The sequence below is a fragment of the Equus przewalskii genome, chromosome 22, assembly GCF_037783145.1.
Source record: "Equus przewalskii isolate Varuska chromosome 22, EquPr2, whole genome shotgun sequence".
Taxonomy (NCBI): domain Eukaryota; kingdom Metazoa; phylum Chordata; class Mammalia; order Perissodactyla; family Equidae; genus Equus; species Equus przewalskii.
The window spans coordinates 39,227,189-39,248,784 of NC_091852.1; the positions used below are offsets into that span (position 1 = coordinate 39,227,189).

The window sequence follows — 21,596 nt, forward strand, 5'->3', positions numbered from 1 at the left end:
GGGATATGGTCCCCTCATCAGTGGGTAGGGGGCTCTCACGAAATGGTATTAAGGGGGAGGGGCAAGTCGTGGAGTCTAGACTCTGGAGAACAGGCCTTGTAAGGTCTTTTTTTGGCTGGCTGTCTGTAGCCAGCAAAGGCCTTCAGAATGAAAGTCCTTCAGTGACCCTCTGAACCTGGGGGACAACCCACAGGCCACAATTGGAAACCAGATGACCAATGAGCCTTCATCTTTTGCCTAGGGACACAATGGCATTTAGGGCAGGACCTTCCTCCTTCTGTAGGACTATCCTGAACCTTGCAGGATGGATGGTGCATCCTTGGCCCCTCCCCACAAAATGCCAGTAGCACTCCCCCAGTCGTGGTGGCAGCCAGAAATGTCCCCTGGGTTTCCAGACACCCCCAGGAGAGCTGATTCACGCTCAGGTGAGATCCCTGGCCTAAATCCCCGAGACAGAGACAGCCCGGAGAGGAGATGTTGGAGCAGCCAGGTTTGCGTGCTCACCAGCAGAAAAAAAAGAGATAAGGGGCGTTTTTTGTTGCTTTGAGGAAGTGCATTTTGATTTGGTTACGTTTTGCTGGAGGTGGGAGTGTGTACAGAAACAGTGACAGGTAATAATGCATTATGTCATTTGATGTTCACAATTCTCTGAATTAAGGAAAAATCTTCCCCTTCTAGGTGCAGATGAGGAAACAGGTGATAGAAACTTTTGTGTGCAATGGACTCCAGGTCCTTCACTGGGATTGTGATCGTGGCATTCTGGTCTGTGCCTCAGAAGCATCTACAGCGGTGGTTCTCCAAGCCCACCTGGGAATTTGTTAGAATGCAGATTCTCGGGCCCCGCCCCAGTCCTGCTGAATCAGAAATTCTGGGGCGTGGGGCCCAGGGTCTGGGTTTGAAAAAGAGCCTCAGTGGAGTCAGATGCCCATGGGAGCGTGACCCCCACTGACCATGGAGCTTTGAAAAGGCTGGGCGTCTGCATTTTCCCCCAGCTCCTCAGGGGAGCTCTAGTGTCCTAGTTGCCTGTGGCTACTGTAACAGTTACCACGGACTGGATGGCTTGAAACAGTGCAATGTCTCTCTTGCAGTTCTGGAGGGTGGACGTCTAGGATGAGTCCTACAGGGCTACAATCAGGTGTCAGCAGGGCAGGTCCTCTTGGATGATCTAACAGGGCATCCATTTCCTTGCCTTTTCCAGCTTCTAGAGGTCACCAGCATCCCCTTGTTCACAGCGTGCATCACGTTGCCTTACATCCCTCTGCTTCCAACATCACATCACCTTCTTCCTCATTTGACCTTCTTATGAGGACTTGTGATTACATTTAGGGCCCACCCCATAATCCAGGATAATTTGGACCTCACGATCCTTAACTTAATCACATAAGGTAATGTTCATAGGTTCTGCGGATTAGGATGCAGGTAAGACCTGTTTCAGGGGCCATTATTCAGCCTGTGAAACTTGGCTGGCCCAGATTTTAGAAATTTATGATCTGAGCCGTAGAGTGGGGGTGCTCCATTCTGGCTGCACATTGGAACCTCCTGGGGAGCTTGGAGAACATGAACCTTGCCTTTCCCCGTTAATGAGACTCTCTGGAATCTGGGCCCTGGGCTTTGGTTTTGACAGCATCCTGGGGGATTCTAGAATCCAGCAGAGGACCCAGGAGGAGCACTGGGAAGAATCATATCTTGCTTTTGCCAGAGGAGATTGGTTAAGTAAAAAACACAGACGTTCTGAGCCCTCAGTTATCTCTGAACAAAATGCAGTCATGCGTCACTTAATGATGGGGATGAATTGTGAGAAATGCGTCATTAGGTGTTTTGTTGTGTGAACGTCATAGCGTGCACGTACACAAACCTAGACGGCACAACCTACTACACACCTAGGCCGTATGGTGCTAACCTTAGGGGACCACCATGGTATACGTGGTCTGTGGTTGACTGAAACGTTGTTACGTGGCACACGACTGCATAGCATTACTGTATTAGTTTGCTGGGCTGCCATAAAGGACCACAGCTTGGGTAGCTTAAGCAACAGAAATTTATCCTCCTAGTTCTGGATGCTGGAAGTCTAAGATCAAGGTGTCGGTAGGGTTGGTTTCCCCTGAGGCCTCTCTCCTTGGCTTCCAGGTGGCTGTCTTCTTCCCGCGTCTTCACGCGGTCTTCCCTCTTTGTATGTCTGTGTCCTAATCTCCCTTTATAAGGACACTAGTCATTTTCAATTAGGGACCCTCTCATGACCTCATTTAACCTCAATTACCTCCTTAAAAACCCTATCTCCAGATATGGTCTCACTCTGAGGTATTGGGGGTTAGGACTTCAACATATGGATTTGGGGGAAGCAATTCAGCCCGTAACCATCACCTACCTGGGTGGCTTACAGAGGGGGAGTCATGTCAGAGATGGAGCCCCAGTTATCTCCGTGGACTTAGCAAGGGCATTTATTTTTTTGAGGAAGATGAGCCCTGAGCTAACATCTGCTGCCAATCCTCCTCTTTTGCTGAGGAAGACTGGCCCTGAGCTAACATCTCTGCCCATCTTCCTCCACTTTATATGTGGGACCCCTACCACAACATGGCTTGCCAAGCAGTGCCACGTCCGCACCTGGGATCCGAACCTGCGAACCCCGGGCCACCGAAGGGGAACCTGCGAACTTAACCGTTACGCCCCTGGGCCGGCCCCTCATTGTAGGTTTTGAACAGGGCTCCTAGACTGGATATTGGGCCACTCTGTCCCCATACAGCTGGACTTCCAGGGATTTTGCAAGGCCCTGGGAGGCCTCCAAGCCGGGTCGGCCCAAGAAGAAGGCCTTTTGTCTGTGTGCTTGCCAGACTTGTCAGTGGCAACCAGAGCCGAAGGACTGAGATGCTGAGATCAGGGAGTGCCGCCAGCTTGAGCTCTGGCTCCCTTGCCTCCTCGTGAGCTTGAGGCGCCCAGAGGCAGCCATCTCCCTGGCATGAGCTAGTCTCCACGGCTCAGGGGTGTGGGGTTTTGAGAATGCAGTCACAGAGTGCTGGGCTCCTTAAGGTAGTGTGTCCATGCCCCAAAGTGATGGTGAGTGGTTCCTGAAACCAGGTGAGGTATGTGAGATCCCCTGGGTCCAGGTACCAGTGGACATAGACGCAGGGGAGGGGTTAGTGTGAGCCCTTCGCCACTGCGGGAAGTACGCATTCTGGCCAGGTAAGCCAGCATTTAGACAAAATGCTTTCAGGTCTCAGAGAGGAAGGCAGACGCTCTCCTCTTTTTATGGAGATTGACTTGGTGCTCCGTCAGTGGAAAGTGTGGGATGGACCACTAATTGTTAAAATTTGCCACTGACCTTGATTGACCGGAGGTCCCTGTTTCAGAACTTTATCGTGTGCAATGAAGAAGTCCTGGCTGGGCAGAATTGGCCCAGAAATTCCATCTCGGTCCTCGAACACATTTCCTAGGCCTCCTAGGATTGCCTGGACTGAGGGCTGATGCTGCTGGCCCAGGAGGCCTGGTAAGGTCTTGTCATTGCTGCCTGAGTGTGGCTGACGTCACCGATGGAGACCCCCCTCTCCTCCAGGTTCACTTAGACGCCCAGAGTCATCGTTTCTGTGCTTGCTCTGTGACCTTGGTCCAGAACTTGACCTCTCTGAGCATCAGTTTCCTCAGTACATGGAGACAGTGAAACTTTTCTCATAGGGTCTGACGTTATAAAGGTCTCCAGGGGGTGTTGGGAGCTGGTCCATCATCGTGGGTGAGTGTGAAAGAGCTGGGTTCCTCTTCCAGCTTTGATGCTTATGATTTGTTCTTGGAGAAGTGTCTTGATTTGTATGCGTTCCTTCTCTGTAAAATGGGTGTAATACTGCAGGGCCTATCTTATAGGGCGGTTGAGAAGATCAGAGGAGGTGAGGCCGCTGAGGCGGTTAGCACAGTGCCTGTGACGTGTGGGTGCTGAGACCCAGTTCCTTTATTACCATGGCAGGGCCTGAGTTGACTGTTGAATTTGGAGGCTCGGGGTGGACAGAATTAGGCCATCCGTGCTTGGGAGTTTCGTCCTAGTCGTACTCTGCTATGGGCCAGCAGGTGGCGGCATTGCCACATCTTGGCACTGCTGGCCTCCCTCTGCAGCAGGAAAATGGTTAGAGGTCCCTGGTGAGGCGGTACTCAGTCGCTACACTTGTCCTGTATCCCTTGCTAGATACGGTTTTCCATAAACAAGCAGAGCCGTTTGGGTGACCAGATGTGCCCACCTGCAGATAATTCCAGAGCCGGAGACCCCACCCTGGCCTTTCTGGCGAGCAGGAGCAGCTCTTCTTTTCGTGGCCAGCACTCCATGTTCCTCGCTGAGGGCTGAGTACCAGCTTCTAATGCAGTCCTCGTGCAGCCAGCATGGTGTGGACTGAACCTTGGGGCCGTGAGGTTGGGCTCGACGGCCTGAACTTCGGCAGGACCCCTGGTCAGCATTTGTCACCCGCGGCTGTGATGCTTCCTGAACCGAGAGGGTGGTTTCAGAAGACGGTGTGGGCTGTGTTTCGTGTGTACAAGTCCGAGAGTTAGTGCTGAATCCGGAATGGGGGGGCCACGGCCCAGGGAGCATTCAGAATCAACCAAGTCAAAGTGGAAATAAGTAAACACAACAAAAAAACCAGAAGTTTTGATAAGCAACAGAATCCCAGATAATTTTAGAGTCAGCAGTTCGGTTCTGTGGTCTGGGCGATGCCATGGGCTGGACCGTTCATTAGGCCCCCCGTGATCTGTGGTGCTTCAGAGAATGTGAAATGGAGGATAAAACGGAGAAGCCAGCTAGAGGAAGGCTTAGGATTGCACAAAACAGTGTGTTTTTTTAAAAGAAATATCTACTGAATTGGCGTGATTTAAATGTACTGACTTAAGTGACCACTCTTGTTGATTTGAAAACTGATATTGGTTAGTCTTGGCCTATGGTGTTAAGGTGTAACAAGGCAGGAGAGAAATGTGGGCTTGGCCAGAACGCGCAACCTGCTGTGGTTTCAACGCTGTACCACAAGGTGGCACCAACTTCACAAGCGGCATTAGCCGCTTAAGGAACTTGTGGCGACACTTGAAGCTCTAAATCGTATAACCAGCAGCTCTTCAGTAAAATCTTACTAACATGCCCTTATTTTCTTCTTCTGTTGATATTTCTTTTTCCAGGAACTGAGGGCCAGAGAGGTAACCATTTTCCCACGTATTGAGGTAAATCAATTTGTGGAACCTGATGTGGAAATTATTTTATTCAGTTCAGTTAATTCTTAACTCTAGAATTTTTTCTCAAGGAGCTACTTTTTTCATCTAGTAGAAATTTTACTCAAGTGACAATAGATTTAAAGCTTTTCATTGAAAAAAAAAAAAAAAAGCTCAGTTCCCTTTCCATTAGATTTCCAGTACAGTGTCCTCTCTATAGCATGTTTAAAGTTAAACAGGAGAATTTAATTACTCTTTCTCCTTTAGGAAGCATCAGCCTAGGGAAACCTTCCTAATTTTAGCTATTTCATTTTTAGCTAACAGTTCAGTTAACATTTAATTATTTGTGTAATTGTTCTTGTTTGTGTTTCTTAGTCATCAAATTAGATTACTCTAGAGGGTGGTACTGAGTTTCTTTAACTCCAGTTAATCCCTGAAGACAAGGACTGTTAAATTAATCTCTGGAAAATGCACTACAACACTTGAACTTAAAAAAGAATTTAGAACAGGGGCCGGCTCAGTTGCAAAGCAGTTAAGTGCGCACGTTCTGCTTCGGTGGCCCGGGGTTTGCTGGTTGGATCCCAGGTGTGGACATGGCACGGCTTGGCAAGCCATGCTGTGGTAGGCATCCCACATAGAAAGTAGAGGAAGATGAGCATGGTTGTTAGTTCAGGGCCAGTCTTCCTCAGCAAAAGAGAAGGATTGGCAGCAGATGTTAGTTCAGGGCTAATCTTCCTCAAAAAAAAAAAGAAAATTTAGAACTCCCCTTGACTTAATTATTTATATTTACATGTGTGTATGAAGGACAGGTGGATTTCATAAATATACATGAGGCTAATGTTTCCTGCTATCCCAGATTGCTCTCTCTGTGATCCCTTACAACTCTGATTTTAGTGGCATAGGAAAGAAAAATCTGTTTTTTTATCAGATGAAGTAATGAGGAGAAATCATTACCAAATGAATATACTGAATATTTTCTATCATACCAGTCTTATAAAAATTCTTTATTCCATAGCCCATTATTAGAGAAAATAAAATTGGTAAGAAAGTAGTTTCCACACCATGTTTGTTTATTTTTAATGTTGGTTTTCTCACTTTAGCTAGATAAAGTACCTTTCTGTTCTGGGTTGTTATTCAAATAGTCAGCAATAGGGATCTCATCAAGATGGCTGTGTAGGCAGACTCTGAACTCACCTTCTCCCATAAACACAGGCAGGTTACAACTATTCTGGGAAAAATTACCCCAGAGAGAGAACTGAAAACTGGATAAAGATAACCCCCACAGCAAGGGACAGTCCTGACTGAGATGGAAGAGGCAGAAATTCCTCTCCAGAGAGAAAAAAGCCACCTTCACAAGCCACAGAGCTTCATAGCCAGTGGAATGGGAGCCACTCTAAGGTACGCAGCCCTCCCTGGAGAAGTGGGGACCTTACTGGGGGTGCGTTACATCTATAAGCATCCTTCAGACTCAGCATAACTGAGATGACTCATACTATCTGCCTTCTAGCTATTAACTACAACAGGGAATACCCCTAGAAAAGCTACTGGACATAAGCTGAAAAACCCAGCTGTTAAAGGGCCCACACACAAATTCACCCATCTCAGAGCAACTTAAAACCACCAGAAAGAGTGGGGCACAGTCCTTGGGTGAAAAGAGACTCACCTCGTAGGCTCTGGGTGCATCTCAGTGAGAGGCGAGCCCTTTCTGGAGACTGAGACATTGGCAGCAGCCATTGTTGTGACCTAGTACAGGCGTGCTTACACAAATGCCGGCAGATGCAATTGGAGTTCTTCCCCTGGCCTGTTAGCCCAGGGGTCTGCCACACCCACTAGAGTGCAGATTTAATCCAGCTCAGCCAGGGCAGGCAGTCCACCCTAGGGACTGGCCACTCCCAGTAGCAAGCCCTCAGGCTACGTGTTGGCCTGCATAGACTGGGTACCTCGATCCTCCACAAGCAGATGAATGTATCTGCCTCTGTGAGGCAGGGCCTGTGTGAAGACTAGGTGAACTGTGGGGGGTGTTGGTGGAGAGGTGGGGCCTCTGCAGTGGGGTGACTGGGTACACTCCAGGGGATCGAGAAGTGTGCACGGGCCAGGACTGTGTTGACAGTGTGTGTGGACCTGTGGGGGGTGGAGCTTATCAGTGGCAGAAGACTTGTGCTTCACAAACAACCACAAAGGGGATTGGCCCCACCTTCCAAAGCCTGAATCAAATGAGTACTCCCATGCCTGGGGCCAGCCCCACTTGGCTACAATCCTAAGAGAGCTAACAATAGCCTTGCAGGCCTGAGGCCTACAGTAATTATAATTTCCTGAGCAACCAGCCACACTGGGTGCCTACCCAATTAACAGGAAAACTGCAAAAGGAGTGTGCTATTAGACCTTGTAGCCACCAGTGCTAGGGCTGCCCAAACCTGACATATAAACAGCCAGCCAGGGAGAGAAAGCCTAGACTCCCTGGGTACCTGCAGTAAGAGCAACCCTGCCCCAGCAGAAGGACACATGTAGCCCACACAGGGGTCACTCCTGGAACATTTCAACTGGTGATGAGAGGGAAGCATACTGCTGGGCCTCAAAAGGCATCCCTTACATAAGGCCACTTCTCCAAGATCAAGAGACATAGCTGACTTACCTAATACATAGATATAAGCACAGAGAAAGAAGCATAATGAGGAGGCAAAGGAATACATTCCAAGCACGGGAACAGACCAGAACCCCAGAAAAAGAACTAAATGAAATGGAAATAAGCAATCTGCCTGACAAAAGAGTTCAAACAAAATCTCATAAGGGTGCTCACTGATTCTGCGAGAAGACTGGATGAACATGTGAGAATGTCAACAAAGAATTGGAAAATATAGAAAAGAACCAGTCAGAAATGAAGAATACAATACGGGAAATGAAAAATTCTCTAGAGGGACTAAATAGCAGAGTAGATGATACAGAAGAATGGATCAGCGAGCTGGATGAAAGACTAGAGGAAATCAGCCAAGCTGAACAGATAAAAGAAAAAAGAATTAGGCAGAATGAGAACAGTCTAAGGGAACTCTGGGACAATATCTAGTGCACTAATATCCATATTATAGGTGTCCCAGAAGGAGAAGAGAGAGACAAAGGGGCAGAGAATCTATCTGAAGAAATAATAGCTGAAAACTTTCCTAACCTAAGGAAGGAAATAGACATCCAAGTGCAGGAAGCACAGAGAGTACCAAACAAGATAAACCCAAAGAGGCCCGCCCCAAGACACATTATAATTAAAATGTCCAAAATTAAAGATAAAGAGAGAATCCTAAAAGTGGCAAGAGAAAAGGAGCAAGTGACATACAAAGGAAAGCCCATAAGGCTATTGGTGGACTTCTCAGGCGAAACCCTACAGGCTAGAAGAGAGTAGCATGACTTATTTAAAGTGCTGGAAGGAAAAAACCTACAGCTAAGAATACTCTATCCAGTAAAGTTATCATTCAGATTGGAAGGAGAGAAAGAGTTTCCCAGAGAAGCAAAAATTACAGCAGTTAATCACCACATAACCAGTTCTATGAGAAATGCTGAAGAGAGTTATTTAAGTGAGAAAGAGAAGACCAGAAATAGGGATAAGAAAAGTATCAAAAACAAAAACAAACCCCAAAACAGGCAATAAAATCACTCATAAAGGCAAAAATACAGTAAAGGTAGCAGATCAACCACATATGAAGATAATATGAATGTTAAAAGACAAAAGTACTAAAATTACATACTTGAAGGTAATTTCGTAGATACACACAAAATAAGAGATTAGATATGATTTCAAAAACATAAAATGTGGGAGGAGGGGAGTAAGAGTAAAGCTTTTAGAAAGAGGTCAAGCTAAACAGACTATCAACTCAATATAGATTGCTATACGCATAGAATATTATATGGGCACCTCACAGTAATCACAAACCAGAAAACTATAATAAATAAATAAGTAATAGGAAAGAGATCAAACATATTACTAAAGAAAGCCATCAAACCACAAGGGAAGAGAGCAAGAGAAGAACTACTAAAACACCCAGGAAAAAAAATAACAAGATGGCAATAGACACATATTTATCACTAGCTACTTCAAATGTCAGTGGACTAAATGCTCCAATCAAAAGGCATAGGGTGGCCAATTAGATAAAAAAACAAGACCCATATATATGTTGCATACGAGAGACACACTTCAGACCTAAAGGCACTCACAAACTGAAAGTGAAAGGATGGAAAAAGATACTCCATGTAATTGCAAAGAAAAGAAAGCAGGAGTAGCAATACATATATCAGACAAAATAAACTTTAAAACAAAAACTGTAACAAGAGACAAAGAAGGGCACTATGTAGTGACAAAGGTAACAATCCAATCCAACAAGAAGATATCTCACTTGTAAATATCTATGCTCCAAACACAGGAGCACCTAAATATATAAAGCAATTATTAACAGACATAAAAGGAGAAATAGACAGTAACACAATAACAGTAGGGGACTTTAACACTCCAGTTACAGCAATGGATAGATCATCCAAACAGAAGATCAATAAGGAAACATTGGCCTTAAACGAAACGTTAGACCAAATGGACTTAGTAGATATATATAGAACATTCTATCCAAAAATCGCAGAATACACATTCTTTTAAAATGCACATGGAACATTCTCCAGGGTTGATAACATATTAGGTCTCAAAACAAGTCTCAATAAATTTAAGAAGATTGAAATAATACCAATCATCTTTTCTGACCACAAAGATATGAAACTAGAAATCAGCTACAGGAAGAAAATCAGAAAAGCCACAAAAATGTGGAGATTAAACAAAATGCTACTGAACAACGAAGGAATCAATGAAGAAATCAAAGGAGAAATCAAAAAATACCTGGAGACAAAGGAAATTGAAAATACAGCATGCCAAAATCTATGGGATACAACAAAAGCAATTCAAAGAGGGAAGTTTATAGCAGTACAGGTGTACCTCAACCAACAAGAAAAATCCCAAATAAACAATCTAACAGTTCACCTAAAGGAACTGGAAAAAGAAGAACAAACAAAACCCAAAATCAGCAGAAGGAAGGAAATAGTAAAAATCAGAGCAGAAATAAATGAAATAGAGACTAAAAAAAAACAAGAGAAAAGATCAGTGAAATCAAGAGTTAGTTCTTTGAAAAGATAAACAAAATTGACAAACCTTTAGCTAGACTCACTAAGAAAAAGTGAGAGAAGGCTCACATAAGTAAAATCAGAAATAGGAGAAATTACAATGGACACCTCAGAAATACAAAAGATTATAAGAGTATACTAGGAAAAACTGTATGCCAACAAATTGGATAATCTAGTGGAAATGGATAAATTTTTAGAATCATAAAACCTTCCAAAACTGAATCAAGAAGAAATAGAGAATTTGAATAGACCAATCACCAGTAAGGAGATCGAAACAGTAATCAAACACCTCCAAAGAAAGAAAAGTCCAGGACCAGATGGCTTCCCTGGTGAATTCTACCAAATATTCAAAGAAGCCTTAATACCTATCCTTCTCAAACTCTTCCAAAAAATTGAAGAGGAGGGGAAGCTTCCTAACTCTCTATGAAGCCAGCATTACCCTGATGCCAAAAACAGACAAGGACAACATAAAAAAAGAAAATTACAGGCCACTATCACTGATGACCATTGATGGAAAAGTCCACAACAAAATACTAGCAAATTGGATACAACAATACGTTAAAAAGATCATACATCATGATCAAGTGGGATTTATTCCAGGGATACAGGGATGGTTCAACATCTGCAAATCAATCAGCATGACCCCAGATTAACAAAAGGAAGAATAAAAATCATATGGTCATCTCAAAAGACACAGAGAAAGCGTTTGACAAGATACAGCATCCATTTATGATAAAACTTCTAAATAAAATGGGTATAAAGGGAAAATACCTCAACATAATAAAAGCCGTATATGACAAACCCACAGTTAATATCATTTTGAACGGAGAAAAACTGAAAGCTATCCCTCTAAGAACAGGAAGCAGACATGGATGCCCACATTCACCCCTCTTATTTAACATGATATTGGAAGTCCTAGCCAGAGCAATCAGGCAAGGAAAAGAAATAAAAGGGATCCAAATTGAAAAGGAAGAAGTGAATCTGTCACTATTTGCAGATGAGATGATTTTATATATAGAAAACCCTGAAGAATTCACTAAAAAACTTTTAGAAATAATAAGTGAGTACAGTCAAGTTGCAGGTTACAAAATCAGCATACAAAAACCAGTTGCATTTCTACAAACTATTAATGAAGTAGCAAAAAGAGAGATTAAGAATATAATCCCATTTATAATTACAACAAAAAGAATGAAATACCTCCAGCAAACTTAACCAAAGAGGTGAAAGATCTATACACTGAAAACTATAAAACATTGTTGAAAGACATTGAAGAAGACACAAAGAAATGGAAAGATATTCCATGCTCTTGGATTGGAGGAATTAACATAGTTAAAATGTCCATACTGCCTAAAGCAATCTATAGATTCAGTGCAATCCCTCTCAAAGTTCCAAGAACATTTTTCACAGAAATAGAACAAAGAATCCTAAAATTTATATGAAACAACAAAAGACCTCAAATAGCCAAAGGAATCCTGAGAAAAAAGAACGAAACTGGAGGTATCACACTCCCTGATTTCAAAATATACTACAAAGCCATGGTAACCAAAATAGCATTGTACTGGCACAAAAACAGACTCAAGGATCAATGGAACAGAATCAAGAGCCGAGAAATAAATCCACGCATTTATGGACAACTAATTTTAGAGAAGGGAACCAAGAACATACAATGGAGAAAGGAAAATCTCTTCAATAAATGGTGTTGGGAACATTGGCCAGCCACATACAAAAGAAAGAAAGTAAACCATTATCTTACACCATGCACAAAAATCAACTCAAAATGGATGAAGGACTTGAATGTAAGATCTGAAACCATAAAACTTCTAGAAGAAAACATAGACAGTACCCTTTTCGACATTGGTCTTAGCAGCATTTTTTCAAATACCATGTCTGACCGGGCAAGGGAAAAAATAGAAAAAATAAACAAATGGGACTACATCAAACCAAAAAGCTTCTGCATAGGAAAGGAAACCATCAACAAAATGAAAAGACAATCTAACAATTGGGAGAAGATATTTGCAAACCGTATATCAGATAAGGGGTTAATATCCAAAATATACAAAGAACTCATAGATCTCAACAACAGAAAAACCCAACAACCCAATTGAAAAATGGGTGAAAGATCTCAACAGAGATTTCTCCAAAGAAGATATGCAGATGGCCAACAGGCATATGAAAAGATGTTCAACATCATTAGCTATCAGGGAAATGCAAATCAAAACTACAATGAGATATCACCTCACTCCCTTCAGAATGTCTGTAATGAAGAAGACAGGAAACAGTAAGTGTTGGAGAGGATGTGGAGAGAAGGGAAACCCTCATACACTGCTGATGGGAGTGCAAACTGGTGCAGCCACTATGGAAAACAGTATGTAGATTTCTCAGAAAATTAAGAATAGGTCTACCATATGATCCAGCTATTCCACTGCTGGGTATTTATCCAAAGAACTTGAAAACAAGAATGCGTAAAGATACATGCGCCCCTATGTTCATTGCAGCATTATTCACTATAGCTAAGACTTGGAAGCAGCCTAGGTGCCCATCAAGGGACAAATGGATAAAGGAGATGTGGTATAAATACACAATGGAACACTACTCAGCCATAAGAAGTGATGAAATCTGGCCATTTGTGACAACATGGATGGACCTTGAGGGTATTAGGCTAAGTGAAATAAGTCAGAGGGAGAAAGTCAAATACCATATGATCTCACTCATAAGTGGAAGATAAAAACAGTGACAAACAAACACATAGCAACAGAGATTGGATTAGTGGTTACCAGAGGGGAAGGGTGGAGGGAGGAGGGCGAAAGAGGTGATTAGGTACATGCATGTGGGTATGGTTTGTAATTAGTCTTTGGCTGGTGAACATGATGTAATCTACACAGAATTCAAAATATATTACTATCTACACCTGAAAGTTATATAGTGTTATAAACCAATGTTACTGCAATTAAAAAAAATAGCAGTAAGTGCGATGAGTCCACTAAACCCATACTTTGGTTATTACTGGAATACAGAGGCCCTTCAAATGTTTCTTGAATGAATAATTGTTTTTCAGTAGTGCTCAGATTTTTTAAAAAACAGGGCTTAGCAAGAATGGAGAAGAGCATTTAGTATGAATAAATGAATTCACTTAAAATAATTATTTTGTTTCTAATGAAAAATGATCAAATATGGTATCTTTTTCTTGTCTCCCCTAGATTGGAATCATTAGTGGAACAGGCCTGGATGATTCAGAAATCTTAGAAGGAAGAACCGAAAAATATGTGGATACTCCGTTTGGCAAGGTTAATCTCCAGTTAGTGGAGAGAAGCTTTTTCCTTTCTCCTTGCTGGCTTGGTTTTAAGTTTAAAATTAAAAAAAAAAAAATCATAACTGCTATTGTGTTGGCAGCCCAGGGCTGCCTCCCCCAGGCTGAGACGGGCCGGAGTCCTGGCACTGGGTCCCACCAGCTGAGACAGTGGCCCTGAGGGTGCCTGGGGCATACGGGAGAGAACGTGGCTTTTGAACGTGTGCACTAACTTCTCAACTTCTGTCCCTGGAAGCCAGATGCTCATGCAGACACAGCAACGGTACTTTTCAGGTCTCTGCATCCAAATCAGCTTCTAATTTGGGGCCCATATGTCACACCACACTAATTTAGCAGATAGACTGATTACAGATGGGAGGAAATGTCATTGCCAAGTGGCCTTTCCTTAGGAAGCCCTGCCCAAAGGGGGGTTTCTCGGGGATCCACCACATGATTGCATAACTGAACTGGAAATAAAACTCCTCCTTTCTGTTAAAAGGAGGCTGTTTGTTCTTCCAGCCCACATGTCACCCAGCCAGGGCGCGGGAGTCTCCCTCCTCCTGATTCCATAGTGCTCCTTCCAGACATGGCAGCTCCTCTCATCCTCCCGCGAGGATCCTGCATCTGGCAGTCCCAACTAAACTCTCTCCTTTTCATCCAAGTCCTTAGATGGACCTCATGTCCTCCAAGTCCTGCGGTCAGCTCGGCTTACTTCTTCCCCTCACGTTGTCTTCACCTCCTCGGTTCTCAGGACCTCACCCTCCAAGACCTCAGCTCACCGCATGGCCATCTTAGACCTGGGTAACATGGCACACACTTCCAGTGCTGAGTTCCTGAATTCCATGACAAGGGCCTCCTGTCCTTCCCACGTTTCACTTTCACACCTGTTCTTGAACCTGCCAGATACCCTTGACACATGTGTACTTGACGATCGTATCATCAGAGTGCCCTGGAGTGCTTGCTACAAAGAGCTCTTACTAAAGGGGACCTCCCCACGCACCAGGGCAGCCTTCTGGCGACTCTCTGTGCTCAGAGAGGGCTCAGTGAGGACTGATGGGGTGATCAAGTTGATCCTCAAATCCAGACTCTTTACTTCTTTGAAGTATGTCTTTAGACTCCAAGTTTCCATGAATCCTGTTGTGGTGGAACCGTTGAAATGGCAGCTTTTTAATCGTTCATATGTATGTTTTCAACTCACTGAGTTGTAACCATTTTTCATTATGTGCAGCCTTCTGATGCCTTAATTTTGGGGAAGATAAAGAACATTGATTGTGTCCTCCTTGCAAGCTAAGTTATTTTAAAGCGTTTTGAATGTTACTAAAGGAGAATTTAAAGTTAAGTTAAATTCTAGAAAGAGTAGTGATGCAGGTATGAGATTTTATGCGTTGCTGGAGCCAGGGCATCTTAGTCACCGTGATTGACCACTTAGGGTTTGGGGAAGTTTTATTGACTTTTGAGATCAAGACCCACCCCCCATGCCACCCCCCAGCTTAGGGTGAGAAAGTGGTTAGAATAATCCAGTGAGTGATAAGATGAGTCTGACTACAGTTGAAGCTCTGGTTTCAGTTCTAGCTACAAGAAGAAATGTTTTCTTCTGTTTCTCTTTCCTTCTTCTTTTTCCAATTAACAAGATAAAAGCAAAACTGCTTCATTCATGACCCCTTGCGTGGCAATAGTTCTAAGTTTTCAGAGAGTGGCTTTCTGGTCCCTGAAATGGATTCCCTGTGGTGTCCACACCCTTGTTTTCTTGACAAGGCTAGTGCTGTTCCGTATTATAGAGGAGGCAAATTATTTTTATCACACAGAAATTAGTCAGACTTACATGTTTCAGCTTTCTATTGCGGCATAAAAATTATGACAAATTTAGCAGCTTAAAATAGTATACATTGTCGCACAGTTTCCAGGTGAACAAGAGTGTGGTTACAGCTTAGCTGAGTCCTCTGTTCAAGGTCACACAACATCATTCAAGAGCTTGTTCTCATCTTGAGCTCCAGGTCCTCGTTCAGTGGCAGAATTCAGTTCCTTGGGGTTATAGGACTGAGGCCTTCAGCTCCCAGAGGCTGTCCACTTTCTCTGCCATGTGGCCCTCTCCGTGGGCAGTTTACATGACAACAGCTTGCTTCTCTAAGGCCAGCAGGAAGTCTCTTGTGTGTGCAGGCCAGGTGGAGCCTGACTATGGGAGGACTCCCAGCACATTTGCTGTATTCTATTGGTTGGAAGTGAGTCTTGGGTCCCCCTGCAGTTGAGGAGGAGGAGTTATTCAGAGCATGAAAATTGGGAACCACCCTAGGCTCTCTCTTCCACACTGCGTTTTTGAAACAGAAATGGCTTCGCTGATTCTGCAAGTGAAAGGAAACTGAACAAAATGAAAAGACAGCCCACCAACTAGGAGAAAATATTTGCAAATCATCTACCTGACAAGCGGTTGATTTCCAAAATATATAAAGAACTCAGAGAACTCAACAAAATAAGAGCAAAGAATTCAATTCAAAAAATGGGCAGAGGATATGAATAGAGATTTTTCCAAAGAAGATATACAAGTGGCCAACAGGCACATGAAAAGATGTTCAATATCACTAATTATTAGGGAAATGCAAATCAAAACCACAAGGAGGTTTCACCCTAAACCAGTCAGAATGGCTATAGTTGGCAAGAAATAACAAATGTTGGAGAGGTTGTGGATAAAAAGGATCACTTAAACACTGCTAGTGGGAATGCAAACTGTTGCAGCCACTATGGAAAGCACTATGGAGATTTCTCAAAAAATTAAAAGTAGAAATACCATATGACTCAGCTATCTCACTCCAGGGTATTTATCCAGAGAACATGAAATCAATAATATGAAGAGATTTATGCACTGCCGTGTTCATTGCAGCATTATTCACAGTATCCAAGACTTGGAAGCAGCCCAAGTCCCCATCAACTGATGAATGGATAAAGATGTAGTGTAGATATACAATGGAATACTACTCAGCCATAACAAAAGAAAAATCATGCCATTGTGACCACATGGATGGACCTTGAGGGTGTTATGTTAGGCGAGATAAGCCAGACAGAGAAAGACCATATGATTTCACTCATATGTGGAAGATAAACAAACACATGGAAAAAGAGAACAGATGAGTGGTTACCAGAGGGGAATGGGGTGGGAGGAGGGAGAAAGGGATAAAGGGGCTGATATGTATAGTGATGGATAAAAATTTAACTGTTGTTGGTGAGCACAATGCAGTCTATCCAGAAACTGATATATAATCATGCACACCTGAAGTTTACACAGTGTTAGGCCAGGATGACCTCAAGAAAAACAAAAAGCTCAGCTGAATGCCGTAAAACTAAATTTTAGTTTCAGATGGTCACACGGGGTCAGTTTCAGGCAACCTTCTTTGTTGGTCTGTGGTCATTGCTGGAGAGTCACTTAATTTTTTCCAGACTCTATGAGGAAACAGTTGGTGGGGTGGCCCTGGCCCCATGAGGAGAGTTTGATACTCCTGCCAACTGGATGGAAGCGTGTTGCCCCGTGAACTGTTTGAGCCTTTAACGCAGTTGTTCTTACCTACTTTTGATGTTTGAATTTCTTTTGAAAATCTAATCTGACTTTTAGAGTCCAGTCTTAGAAAAATGAATGTGCTTTCTGGATGTTCCTAGGCCTCCACCTTCTGAGAGGACGTCTGTGATCTCAGGGTAAAAAGTGTGAAATTATGTACAAATTATTATTGTTATTTTTTTTTTTGAGGAAGACTGGCCCTGAGCTAACATCCGTGCCCATCTTCCTCTGCTTTATGCTTGGGACGCCTCCCACAGCATGGCTTTTGCCAAGCGGTGCCATGTCCTCACCCGGGATCCGAACTGGCGAATTCCGGGCTTCCGAGAAGTGGAACGTGCTAATGTAACCGCTGTGCCACTGGCCCGGCCCCTATACAAATTATTTCAGTGTTTTTAATAATTTTGTTGTCAGTGACCAGAAAAGACATTAAAGTTTCTTTTAAAATATGTCTATAGGGGCCGGCCCCATTGCCGAGTGGTTAAGTTTGCACACTCTGCTTCAGGGGCCCAGGGTTTCGCCAGTTCGGATCCTGGGCTCAGACATGACACCACTCATCAAGCCATGCTGGGGCGCTGTCCCACATGCCACAGCTGGAAGGACCCACAACTAAAAAAAAACTTACAACTGTGTACTGGGGGGCTTTGGAGAGAAGAAGGAGAAAGAAAATCTAAAAAGAAAAGAAACGTATCTATGGGATGATACAAGGGATATTTAAACACAACCCTGTGGTGCAGGTATTTTTATTATGCGTTTTACAGATGAAAAAAAAATTGAGACGAGAGAGCTGAGTGGCTTTGATGAGGTCACACGGCTAGTAGGTGGCAGAACTGGGGTTTGAACCCAGGCACTGTTACTCCAAAGCCCACACTTTTAATCATCATTGTACACAGTGAGATTTTTCTGTGTTCAGTTACTTCCTTGAACCTGTTTCCACGTTACCCACATGCGAAGGACGCTGGACTCTTGACACGTGGCCTGCCTGTGCTAGAACAGCATGTGTGATATTTGTAGTTTGTGAAGCAGCCAAGAATAATTTTAACTCTTTGTGAAATACTGCTTGTGAGTAACCATCTAACATGTGTGAATTTTAGAAATAATCTTAGAAATTGGGTTCCCTTTACTGGCTGTTTACTGATGCTCTGGGTGTACGTGTGTGTGTTTAAGTGCTCAAAGAATTGCCACCAAACACATTTGTTTGTCCAGAAAATTGAGCTACACATGGCAGCTCCTGTTCGAGGTACCAGCAAGGAGACAGACAGGGGCTTCACCCTCTCGGGGCTGATTCTAGTGGGAAAGACGGACACTGAAAAGGAAAAGTTTCAGTTGCTGATGGATGCTAGAAAGAAAAACAAGGTCATGGGATAGTGGTGTGACTTACACGCAGTGGTCATGGAAAGCGCTTCTCTGAGGAGGTGACACTGGAGCTGTGACATGAGGAGGCCTGAGCAGGAATGAGCATGGATGAGCAGCGAGAAGCCAGTGAGCTGAGTTGGGACAGGAAGGGATAAAAACGGGCCGAGGTGCCATTAGTAGACTGGTGCCCACATGGCGTGAGGGCCGTGGGTGTAGGATGTTTGGATTTTATTTGAAGTGTGACAGGAATCATTGGTGGTTTCATTAGCTTTTCCGAAGCTGCCATTATAAAGGAGCACAGGCTGGTTGGAAAGAAGTTGTTTCCTCACAGTTCTGGAGGCCGGAAGCCCATGACGAAGGTGTCAGCAGCCTGCATCCTTCTGAGGGCCGGAGCGAAGATGTGTCCCGGGCCTGCCTCTTTGGCTCGCAGATGGCCATCTTCTCCCTGTGTCTCCACGTGTCCTTCCCTCTGTGTGTGTCCAGATTTCCTCCTCTACTGAAGACACCATTGGTGTTGGGGTGGGGCCCACCCTAATAAGCTCATTTTAACTTAATTACCTCTTTCAAGACCCCGTCTCCGAATACAGTCACATTCTGATGCACTGGGGTTCAGGACTTCACCGTAGGAGTTTGGGGGGACACAGTTCAGCCCATAACAGTGGTCACGCGTGAGGTGATCGGCTTTTCGACAAAACCTTCTAATGTCATCATAAACAACTGGGGACTCTAATGTTTTAAATGAATCGTTAACTTAGTTAGGTGATCAGACAGAAAGGAATGGAGAGATTCAGCTGGAAACTTGAGTTTCTGTTTCTATTTTGTATCTTTCTTCAGTGGCATGTCTTGTTGTTTCATGGCTCGTGTGAGGCCAGATGCCCCAGATTCTGGGGTGTTTGGTGCCCCCCAGGACAGAGACAGCACATCTTCCTGGAGAGTGAATTCTGATTAAGTTATTACCTACTCTTGACAGGAAAATAAATCCGTAGAATGTACAGCTGGCGTGCGCCTAAGACCGAGTAGTTTCTACTCACAGTGGGCTAGTCATTGCCCGACCTTCTCATTCTTCCTCTGCCAGTGGAAGTGCTTTGGCTGAAGGGCCGGAAGGCACTGCTGTAGGTTAATTTTCTTCTCTAACAGTGTTAAAATGCCCTCTCACTCCCTACCATATTTCCTGTCCCTCCCACAGGCACGGGAGGCAGCATAGCATCATGCCCTCAGAAGTCAACTACCGGGCGAACATCTGGGCTATGAAGGAGGAAGGCTGCACTCACGTCATCGTCACCACCGCCTGCGGTTCCTTGAGGGAGGAGATTCGGCCCGGAGACATCGTCATTATCGACCAGTTCATCGACAGGTGAGCAGTCATCTGAGAGGCTTGAGGCTCCTGGAAGAGCATCCCCAGCTCCGATGGGCGATGTGTGGGCACCTGGGGGAGGGGGCAGACCCAGAGAGCTGCTTTAAGTTTGTTACTGTGGGAGTATTTTAACATACACAGAATAAAAATCTCAAGTTCCTAATTCCCAGCTTTAACATTTATCAGTTCACTGCAGTTTGTAACTTTAAAATATAAGAACTCTTTAAAAACAAGCAAATTACTTAGTGTTTCCTTAGTATTGGGGGTCTAGGCAGCTCTGTCCTTTTCCATGTTGTCTCACAGACTTTTTTTTATTTACAGTTGCTTTGTTCAGATGAGAGTCCAGAGGAGATCCACTCATTATACATGTGAGCTTATTAATAAGCCTTTTCGAAAAGTCTGGACGTTTCTACCCCCTTTTTTTCTTTTTGTCCTGTAGAGTCCCCACATTCTGGATTTTACTGACTGCATCCTTCAGTGTCATTTTGGGTCTTCCCTTGTCCTCAGTGTTTGCTGTAAGCCAGTGGTCAGCTCTGGAGGCTTGAGCAGAACCAGCTTTGAATTCTTGGCAGACGTCCTCCCTTCTGCATCGTATCAGGAGGCACAGAATGCCTGGGTGTCTTTTCATGATGTTAAGATCTGTCAGTAGATTTAGGAGCAAGGGATGTTTTGTTAATTAATTGCACAGGTAATATATTAATGTTCCTTTACCAAAAACTTCAACAGTAATAGACTGCCAAGATCCTGGGCTTTTTCTGTAGTTGAAGAAATCACAAGGGAAAGTGGTAGTTATAATTTTTAGTTCATCAGGAGTGTCCTTGATCATTGCCCAGTGGAATGAAACTATTCAGTTGAACCATGTGAAATTGCCCATTCTGTATGTCAAGAAGTGGTTCAGCAATTTCATGTGGTTCAATCTAATAAATAATGGGCTTAGACGAAAAGCATTACAACCCTCCCACCTATCATTTTTCCTGTTATTTTTTAGCACTTGATGCTACATATGTGTTATCCCTCTTCCCCTCTAGAATACAAGCCATGTGGAGGCAAAGACCCTCTCTGTCCTATTCGTCACTTTGTCCCTAACACCCATGACAAGGTCTGGCCTCTGGTTGCTCAGTCAGTAGTTTTTGAGTGATTGAATGAACGTGATTGTTCAAAGGGAGAGGGAGGTTGGAGTTCTTGATGTAATCTCTATGGCTGTCAAAGTCCATATGTTTGGAGATAACAACTTAAGAAAATGGCTTTCAGGGCTGGCCCAGTGGCGCAGAAGTTAAGTTCACACGTTCCTCTTCGGCACCCCGGGGTTCGCTGGTTTGGATCCTGGGTGTGGACCTACACACTGCTTGTCAACTCATGCTGGAGCAGGCGTCCCACATATAAAGTAGGGGAAGATGGGCATGGATGTTAACTCAGGGCCAGTATCCTCTGGCAAAAGAGGAGGATTGGCAGCAGATGTTAGCTCAGGGCTAATCTTCCTCAAAAAGAAAGAAAATGGTTTTAATATGGTTGTTTAATAAAGTAGAGTACAGAACTCCATATTCAGAATGATCAGATTTGTAAAGTGTTATATACGATACCAGAAAGAAAATCTGATTGGGTCCTAAGCCTGGGATTAATTCGTTACTTATGTGGTATAACTGTACATTGTTGCATTTCCCTGATCTTTCTCACGTGTAGTAAATGTAGATGGTTCACGTGCTGGCGCTTTCAAGAAAGCAGTTGGGGCAGAAAGATGTTGACTA

At 43.9% G+C, this 21,596-nt stretch overlaps 1 protein-coding gene across 6 annotated transcripts in view; it reads left to right on the top strand.

The window, feature by feature from the left end:
* Positions 1-21,596, top strand: part of LOC103543644 (S-methyl-5'-thioadenosine phosphorylase) — a 48,292-nt gene that overhangs the window by 2,603 nt on the left and 24,093 nt on the right. For 2 of the 6 annotated variants that reach the window (XR_011531324.1, XM_070589706.1), the window contains exons 2-3: positions 19,684-19,851; positions 20,173-20,219. The gene's annotated coding sequence lies outside the window, so the exon portion shown is untranslated. Of the gene's footprint in view, positions 1-5,144; positions 5,182-6,381; positions 6,568-13,511; positions 13,599-19,683; positions 19,852-20,172; positions 20,220-21,596 lie in introns of those variants that run through there. The other 4 variants (XM_070589707.1, XR_011531322.1, XR_011531323.1 and 1 more) reach the window with 4 other exon arrangements.